Source organism: Colletes gigas, unplaced genomic scaffold, assembly GCF_013123115.1.
Source record: "Colletes gigas isolate AHSC1104 unplaced genomic scaffold, ASM1312311v1 Colletes_gigas_Sc00005, whole genome shotgun sequence".
Classification (NCBI taxonomy): Eukaryota; Metazoa; Arthropoda; class Insecta; order Hymenoptera; family Colletidae; genus Colletes; species Colletes gigas.
This window is the reverse complement of record NW_025106634.1, coordinates 8,827,442-8,835,212: the sequence shown is the minus strand read 5'-3', so window position 1 is coordinate 8,835,212 and position 7,771 is coordinate 8,827,442.

Below are 7,771 nucleotides of genomic sequence, written 5' to 3'. Positions count from 1 at the left end.
GACTCCCGCAAAGGAAAATAATTTTTTCAGAACGATTTGAAATTTTTTTTTTCCGCCGAAAAATTTCACACCTTAACGAATTTTTTTCTAGAAACTGGTAAGGATTTCAAGGGTATGTCTATTCACCAAAAATGATTGTAATTGACTCCCGCAAAGGGAAATAATTTTTTCAGAACGATTTGAAATTTTTTTTTTCCGCCGAAAAATTTAGGCACCTACCCTGAGTCGATTATTCTTAGAAATTCGTTATTCATTTTTAATAAATTTGTTTGACGCGCTACGAAAAAGTTGTTTAGTACTTTTTTGTAGGTATCCATAAGCTCTATTTAAAAAAAAAATTTCAATGAGATATGTTCACTATTATAGGAGTTATGGCCGTTTGGAAATTGGACCACTTTTATGGAGTTTTTCTTATTTTACGGGGTCAAGGAACAACTTTTTCAATATTGTTAGAATTCCTACATATTCTCCATCAAAATACGCGTTGTTTGCATTTTTAAACATTAAAATCGTCCAATCCGTTCAGAAGTTATGACGTTTCAAAGATACGCAAGAACTTTTCAGTGACATTTCTGGGCCTGAAATTATATTTTCGGAAAGGAATTTTTTTCTCGAAAATGGTTAACATTTCGAGGGTATGTCTATTGACCAAAAATGATTGCAATCGACCCCTGCAACGGAAAATAATTTTTCCAAATCGATTTGAAATTTTTTTTTTCCGCCGAAAAATTTCACACCTTCCTGAATTTTTTTCTCGAAAATGGTTAGGATTTCAAGGGTATGTCTATTGACCAAAAATGATTGTAATTGGCCCTTGCAACCGAGAATATTTTTTCCAAAACGATTTGAAATTTTTTTTTTCCGTCGAAAAATTTCACATTTTCTCGAATTTTTTTCTCGAAAATGGTTAGGATTTCAAGGGTATGCCAATTGACCAAAAATGATTGTACTTGACCCCTGCACCCGAAAATAATTTTTCTACAACGATTTGAAATTTTTTTTTTCCGCCGAAAAATTTCACATTTTCTCGAATTTTTTTCTCGAAAATGGTTAGGATTTCGAGGGTATGTCTATTGACCAAAAATGATTGTAATTAGCCCTTGCAATCAAAAATAATTTTTCTAGAACAATTTGAAATTTTTTATTTTAATTTTATCAACAAATTGGTATTCTTGATTTTCGTTTTATTTTGGCCTCAAGAATCTTCATTAAAATTTTTTCCAGGGGTGGTCGAACACCCTGTATATATTAACGAGGCAATTAATGCCCAATTACGAAACTAGCAGAGAAGTATAATGACTAAATAATAAAGAATAAATAATAACGCTAATAATTCGTGGTTTTTTCTTAAATATCTCGCTGTACGAGAAAGTCGAACCAGTTTCAAGAAACAATTACAACGAATCGCTACCATATATTCATATTTCTAATACAATTTTCGTAGAATATGATTTTAAATTTCAAATTATGAAATTTGTCTACTGTTTCTGAAACTATCAGCATTATCGTGAGTCGAAGGCAGAAAGCAGGCCGGGGCACTCGTGCAATTTGCAAATTCCCGCACAACGATACAAATACAGCTCCACAAACACGACGAAACGCTACAGTGTGGATTGCACAACCTGCCAGCAGAATGGCCCGCAGAACCTACGAGCGCATAGAAAATCGAAATCGTTTTAATCCTTCCGTACCCGACTTCCTACTCAGATTAGAAATTTCTTCGTCCACGACTATTTTCCAGTATTATTCTTCCAACTCGCTCAATTTCTATACCGCGAACCTCTTCCAGCAATTTTCATTTTTTTCCCCCGTACAGAACGTCCGTTTCTCGATGGAGAAACCATCAAAATTCTCTTAAAATTAAAGCTGTCCTCTCGTTTCGCGTTGTTTTCTTATTTCGAGTCGCAGGTAGTGCTTTAAAAGAGTCACACAATTTAATCTCGACCGTTTCTCGATGGGAAAACCATCAAAATTCTCTTAAAATTAGAGTTGTCTTCTCGTTTCGCGTTGTTTTCTTATTTCAAGTCACGGAAAACGCTTTGAAAGAGTTACCGAATTTAATCTCGACCGTTTCTCGATGGGAAAACCATCAAAATTCTCTTAAAATTAGAGTTGTCCTCTCGTTTCGCGTTGTTTTCTTATTTCAAGTCACGGAAAACGCTTTAAAAGAGTCACCGAATTTAATCTCGACCGTTTCCCCGTCGTGTGAATCGCTCGACATGATCATCGCCATGTACGCGAAGGCGGAAGGAAAGTGAACGCGCTATGGTGGCAACAGTACCGGAAATCTTCTTCTCTCGCGACATTAAACGCTTATAAGTGCAACCGTGAACGTGCACAGAGATAAACAAACTTCCAACGACGACGTTCTTTCCCGTCAAACCCGACGAAACTGTTTAAAATTGCTATAAATCAACGAAAAAATATCCTATGAAAAAAAAACCGCCATTTCGCGAAAGTATTTCGTCGATCGGAGATCCACGGCGATTCTTAAGAAAAACTAGAAGCCTTCGGTGTTACGTGGTCATTAAAAATAGGATTAGCTCAACGTCACTTTCTCCGATTGTTCGGTTTGTGGCTTCGGGCGGCGTTTGGTGGCGATTAAAGGCCACTCGTTGATTAGAAGCGACATTACGCGATCGTAATACTCGATGGAAATCTTCTCTCGAAGCTATCACCCCGTTTTATTAAAAATTCAACCGTTAGGAGCTACGAGCCTCAATTATTTTCATTATATTTCAAAAATTTCTTTCTTTTCATTTTTTGTTGATCTCAAATATATATTAAATTGTATAAATTCTATGTAACAAAGCTATTTTTTGAGAGCCTCAATCATTTTCATCATATTTCAATAATTTCATTCTTTTTATTTTTTGTTAATTTCAAATATACAATTAAATTGTATAAATTCTATGTAACAAAGTTACTTTTTTTTTTAAAGTTCATTTATATTTGATTTAAAAGTTTTCCAAACAAATTCCTCTGAGTTGCAGCACTTTATTAACAAATTGTATAAATTCTATATAACAAAGCTATTTTTTTTAAAAGTTCATTTATATTTGCTTTAAAAGTTTTCCAAACAAATTCCTCTGAGTTGTAGCACTTTATTAACAAATTGTATAAATTCTATATAACAAAGCTATTTTTTTTTAAAAGTTCATTTATATTTGATTCAAAAATTTTCCAAGCAAATTCCACGGGTTTGCAGCGCCTTTTGTAATGGAATTAATTCAGATAAATGTGAAGATGTGTAATTGAATTTAACACCAACGAAAGATGGATCGTTAAATACATTTCGACGTTAGGACGTCGACTACGTTGAAAAGGGTCTCGTTGGAATGTGTTTTCATGTCGAAGAGTATCAATAAAAAAAGTGAAATTCATTTCGTAACGCTCCCCGCGACTAAAAAGGTTTCTCGGTTTTAATGCTCGAAAGTAGAAACACCAAATCCTTCATCGAGCTACTTACGCGTTTTGTAATCGTTACGACGATTTCGATCGTGTAATTTTTATCTGCGAAACTAGATCGATCGAATCTCTCACCTGCTTTTGACCGTCGCGAGCGCAAAAAAAAAGATACGTTGCGCAACGATTTTTCTTCTCTCGACCTCTTAAATTTCGACGGGACGGTAATTTCTCGGTTGTTTCGCAAAATGATTCAAACATCACTGTCAAACGTGCCCGCTCGAGGCACAGTGAAAGTCACCAGCGCCATTATACTACGGAATATAAAACGCGGAAGAGCAGCTGCGGCCCTAAATCGAAAGAAAGTCGAACTGACCGGATCATGAACGCAACGAGATCTTTCAACGACGACTGACACTAATTTCCATTGCCAGATCTCATTAGAAACATTTAACAGTGTCGCTACCATCGAAAATGACAACCACGTTACGCTAATTTCGATTCAAGCCTGTATTTCAATTTAAAGTTCGAGAAACTCTCAAGTGAACTCTGACCGTAGCGCCCCGAATTTCAGCGATTTTTCGAGGGTCGATGAAACAAACATTTCCAACGATAAATGCAGAATATTGGATATATGATTGATTAAGATTTCGATTTACAAGCCACGATCTATAACGAGTTTGAAATGATCTCTTTCGAGGAACGTTGTGGACGGAGAAACTTAAGCTTAGAAGTCGTATTATAAATCTAAGTTACTTTCGGGAAGGAATTATGTCTGAGTTGTATTTAAAAAATTGTAGAATTTGCATTGAACCGAATACCCGTGTTCACGCTCGTTACTTTATTGTTCTCTTCGATGATACAGAAACGAGTATCCCACGGTTTTCTTTTCCTCGCGCGAAGATGGGTCGCGGGGTCAGCTGTCTTATTGGGGCCGAGAAACTCGCGTTATTATACCGTTTTCTCTGCCAATGTTAATCGAGAATAATTTCTTACCGATAAATCAGTCTTTCGAACAAAGCTTCGGTGAGTGGCTAAATCACTAATACATTTGAATATCTAAAAAATTGAAATACTAAATGTATAAACGCTTTATAAGTGCTTTTAAGCCCTTGTTACATGTTAATAATTTGGCCACTGTTCGATGTAAATTTCATCGAGTCCCAAATCAGATTTCTAAAGTGTAAGAATTTTAGTGATTTTCAAGATAACAACGTGACATTTAGAACCTCTTGAACTTCTCTTCGAGGAACGGTAAATCTTGCAGCAAACATGACGCGCGTGCATCCGTCGCGCAGCTTTCAGTAATCGCGCCATTTATATTCCTCCTGAATCGCTGTGCAAGTACGGAATACGTTTATTCGCCTGTATCGTCGAATATAAAATACACGTGTACCTTAATTGCTCGGTGGGTGCGTGTCGAGTGTGTCAACATTTTATATTCGACGGTTTCAACGACTTGGAATACACCAAAGTATCGAGATCGATGAAAGAAATCTGAATTTTTCACTTTTGTTAAAAAATTATTTCAAAATCAATACAGTTCGTTCATAATCGTTAGAGAATCGTTTCTTTAACGCTTTCGATACCATTTGACATGTTCGTTATTGACACTAAAACTACCAACACAATCAAAATGACCCATTCGTACGTAACTTCTAATAAAACTTTATAAAAAATTTATTCGACCGAAGCTTTGAAAATTTACCGTAATTTTAATGAACACCAATTTTCATTTTATTATATTTTATCCGCGTGTGTCTCGATTAAAAAATCCGTTCGATCACGTTCGTTTTTGTTTATTACATGCGTGACGGTGTATTCGTTTTATTAATGGATATAGTTTTGGTCGAATGAGATAATCTGTATTGGATGGTGAGGTCACAGAGTCGCTTCCGGTTCTGTGCGAACAACCACGGAAGCGATCGATCGCGCGGTGAAAGGGATCGATACGAAGCAGACCCCGAACCGGGACCGAAAGAAAGTCAAAGTGACTCTGCGCGCGACGTTCCACCGCGCATGCTCCATAGGGAGCATCTTCTCGCGCGCCTCGCGGTGCATTTCACCGGCTCGACGCGCGTCGTTTCACGCCTCCGTGACTTTTACCCACATTCTAGTCAAACGCACTTCCACGTTGCACTCGAACGCATCACCACGAAAGAAACAGTCCCGAATCACCGAATCAAGTTAATTTAACAAGAATTACCTGTAAAATATATTATCGACTAAATAAACAGCAGCCACTTGCCTTCTTTTTATGAAACTGGTGATCACAGGAAGTTTCGAGCTTTGCATGGAATATTATTATCAGACTGCGGATTTTTATGCAAATTTATATATTTATTAATAAAATTAATAAATTGAGAGCTTCGTAGAGGGTTCTTTCAACCCCTAAATACAATAATTCTTATCTTGCTTGAGTTTTTCTTATATTTTTGCATATTAAATGCATTCTATAGTTTTTTGACAATCTAAATTTCCCATAAATGCATAAATATCCGCAGTCTAATTATTATTTATTTATTTAATTCTCTTTTACCAAGCTCAAGATGGCTTCCAGTTTGCATCGTGGCTTCTAGTTTCTTAACCCTATTATTCACCGTATAATCTTTCATTTAGTAAATTTTAAATTAATTCTAGATTAAAAACTTCCCAAAATTTTGAAAATGCTTCTTCTTTATTGACTTACGAATTTTATCCCCCAACTTTCTTAACCCTATTATTCACCGTATAACCTTTTATTTAGTAAATTTTAAATTTATTCTAGATTAAAAATTTCCCAAAATTTCGAAAATCCCTCCTCTTTATTGACTCACGAATTTTGTCCACCAACTTTCTTAACCCTATTATTCACCGTATAACCTTTTATTTAGTAAATTTTAAATTAATTCTAGATTAAAAATTTCCCAAAATTTTGAAAAATGCCACTTCTTTATCGACTTACGAATTTTATGCTCGAAGATCGACGAACGTTAATAATTCAGTCGTGGTTCGTAAGACGTTGTTAATAATTTTTGGTAGAACCGGAATGTCGACAAATAGCGTCTTCGATTGATCAACGCAAGCGCGCAGAGTTCCGGAACCGACGAAAGAATTTCTGGGACAAATCGTCTGACATCTATACGAGGCTTTAAATTATATACGAGATATTTTGTAATTAATTTATGCGGGATCCCTGCATAATAATAAAAAGAAGGAACCGCAGTGACCGTGAAACCAGTTTCTCGTCGTATTTTCTAATCTACCCGGGGGGGAAAGATTGCGAAAGAACACCCGAAGAGAAAGAACCCGCGGTTCGTCTGTCCGCCAGTAGGTCAACTCATAAAGTTCCTGAGCACGCTCATAAATTATTTACAGTCCCATAATTGATCCAAAATTGTTACACGACTGTATATATATATATATATATACAGATATTTTCGTTAACAGAGAAGAGTATACACGATCGAACGATTGGAATAACTAAACCATAAATATTCACCGTTACAAAATGCAAAAGCAAAACTACAGAATTTTTTAAACTCAAAAGAGTATGGTAGTTCGAAACTTTTTGTTCGAGAATGAGAATTACGATTTATAAAATGAAAAGGTAATGTGTCTATAAATAGTAAACTAACATTGACCGACTTGTATAATCCTCTCCGCCATAAGTTCGCTTATTATAGACACGAGACGCAGGAATTCGTGTTATGGTGATTTCCCAAATTACGAAACGTTGGGTCGGTTGTACGTGCCACTGTAATTGCTTTCATCGAATCAAAGGGCCCCTGCTAATTACTGCCACGAATTAATTCACGACGAGGAGAGTCGACTTTGTGTTTTACACACATTTCGATAATCGTTCGTCTGGAAACTCGAGAGTGGAACAGAAGACTTATGTAACGAGCCTGTCTCTCGATTTACGAGGCTCTTTTAATTAATAGAATAGCCGAAACGCAGAAAGGACACTCGAAACATTTCGTAAATCAAATTCGATCTCGACACCGATTTATCGTTAGAATATTTCTTTATTCTGTTCTCGTTATCTTTTTAAATCGATGGGGTACCAAGACTTGTACTATAATTCTAAATTTTCGTTGCATGTATACACATTTTTACGTTAAAAATGTTCAGAAATATAGTTCAAGGGACGTACATTTATGTAACGACCCTATCTCTCGATTTTTAGGCTCTTTTAATTAATAGAATATACCAAAACATTTCGTAAATCAACTTCGATCTCAACACCGATTTATCATTAGAATATTTCTTTATTCTGTTCTTGTTATCTTTTTAAATCGATGGGGTACCCAAGACTGTAATATTATTCTAAATTTTCGTTGCATGTATACACATTTTTACGTTAAAAATGTTCAGAAATATAGTT